We start from the raw sequence: 2,500 nt of genomic DNA, 5'->3' as shown, positions 1-2,500 counted from the left end.
AATCACAGGTTAAAAGTTAACCAAGGAGTTTATTTCTCTACTCCCAAATGCTCTTGAGAGCAGGGCCTGTCTTTGAATAAGCAACAATTCAGGGACTCGCTACGCTTGCTTGCGTTACAATCTGCAACTGGCGGATTTGTCGCCGGAGCCATTGCTCGTGTTGGAATCGATTCACAGTCAGCCATGCCCTGTCATGTAATAAGGGGGGAGGGAGCGGGGTTTGTTACGCAAACACACGATGGCATACGGAACCTTCTCACGTCGCTGCTCAGCAAAGTCAGCAAGAATGTTGAGGTAGAGCCCCACCTCCTACCGATCGACGATAGGACAATTACATGACTTTTGTCGGGCATATAGTTTAGTTGCGGCCCGAGTAACATCCGCTACGAGGGACACAAATAAACTGTATGCCCTCGATCCAAAAGTGATGTGATAATCATTATTATCAATACACAAGGCCAAATCGTAGAAATTCGTTTAATAAGAAAAAAAATGTTCAACAGAGATGTAGCATGAAAACTATGGTATGGAAAGTTGAAATACGAACAAGATCAAAAATAGAGAAATAAAAAAAAGCACAAAAACTCATCCACAAAAATTCGCTTTAACTCTGGCATTGAAATGGTATCCTCAGGTTCTAATTGGCCAAGCGAACTTGTTTGGCATCTCTGCAGCCAATCAGAATCAGGGCGGCAAATGCATTTGCAGCCCGGGGCATTTCCTGTTTGTCCCGCAAAAAGGCGCGTTTTACCGAGACAATTATTAGGTATTCGACTTTAAGATCCTCGGTCACAAGCCCTGAGGCTAGGCTTGACACAAAGGCAGGAAGTCACATTACTTGTTCCTAGATTTTAAGTGCTGTTTTCGATACAGTAGACCATGACATACTACTGCAGCGGCGCTTGGAATACAAATTTGGAATTAAAGATCAAGCAGTAATGTGGCTCAAATCCTATCTGTCGAATAGATCCCTGCGTAATGTAATCGGCAGTGCAAAGTCGGACAGTTTTGATTTGAAGTTTGGTGTGCCACAGGGCTCCTGTCTCGGCCCAATGCTGTTCTCCCTTTACACCAGTGAGCTATTTGATGTGATTAGCCAGCACCTGCCAACAGCGCGGCACAGTTATGCCGATGATACCGGTATCTATCTGACTTTCAATCCAAAGGATGATTCCGATCAAGATGCCGCCATTGCAGCGATGGAAGCGTGCCTCTGTGACATCCGCAACTGGATGATCAATGATAAACTCATGGTCAATGATTCCAAGACTGAGTTTATGCTCATTGGGACGAAGGCGCAGCTACAGAAAACTAAACGCGCTACTCTAACTATTGGCGTATCCATCATCTCTCCGAGCACGGAACCCCTTAGAAACGTGGGGACCTGGTTTGACTGCCATTTCAACCTGAACTTCAACATAAACTTGTAGGAGTGCTTTTTTTCATCTTCACAATATTAGACGCGTCAGAAAATAAACAAGTATAGAATCTGCCGAGAAATTAATCCACGCTTTCATCACAAGCAGATTGGACTATTGTAATTCACTTTTATACGGATTACCCTAATGCTCTCTCACTAAACTGCAGCGTGTTCAAAACGCAGCTGCAAGAGTCCTCTTTCTAGCACCACGGTATTGCTATATCACAGCAATATTATATAAATTACACTGGCGACCTGTAACGTTTAGGATAGATTACAAGATTATTACAATCACTCACAAAGCAATCCATGGTACAGCTCCTAATTATTTATCATCTCTCGTAAACTTTAAACCTAATTCTTCCTACAGCCTCAGATCAAATAACAAATATCTGCTTTGAAATCCAGATTTCAGGACTCTCCCTACTCTTGGCGATCGAGCCTTTGTAGCCGCCCCACCAAAACTGTGGAATAATATTCCGTTAGATCTTAGATGCACTTCCGATTTTAAAGTTTTTAAACGTCATTTGAAGGCTCGTCTTTCTAAAAAAGCTTTTTGCTGATATAGTCATGATTGTAAGTTATAGACTGGATAATTATTCATTCGTGTCATTTTGACTACATATGGGAGTCAGGGTGGCTTAGTGGTTATCTATCGGGCCTCCCACCACTGCGAGCCGGGGTTCAATTCTGGCCTCGGCCAGCATGTGGGCTGACTCGGGGGTTTTTCTCCGGGTAGTCCGGTTTTCCTCCCTCATCAAAATCGACTCACAGCTAATTGACATCTAGCTGTAGTGCTGTGCTCCGACATCAAACATGGACTGTATAGCGGCAGCCAGAGGCGCCTTTGTATGCTTTCAGCCCGATGTCGTGAGCCGTACCCTTCGCAATTCAGTCCTCGACTGCAAGTAAGGGTGATTAGCACTAGCAATATTTATTTATTTATTTATTTATTTATTTTATATACTGGTAATAAATTGTTCTTTTATGGTAAGGCGCATTTGAAATTTGCGTTGGATTTAAAATTCTAAGATCTGTTCATACGTGTTCGAGGGTCAAGAACCCCTTTTCTCAAGAATG

This window comes from Montipora capricornis, chromosome 10 (assembly GCF_036669925.1).
Source record: "Montipora capricornis isolate CH-2021 chromosome 10, ASM3666992v2, whole genome shotgun sequence".
NCBI classification, from domain to species: domain Eukaryota; kingdom Metazoa; phylum Cnidaria; class Anthozoa; order Scleractinia; family Acroporidae; genus Montipora; species Montipora capricornis.
The sequence above is the reverse complement of the archived record's forward strand: the minus strand, read 5'-3'. Positions refer to the sequence as shown.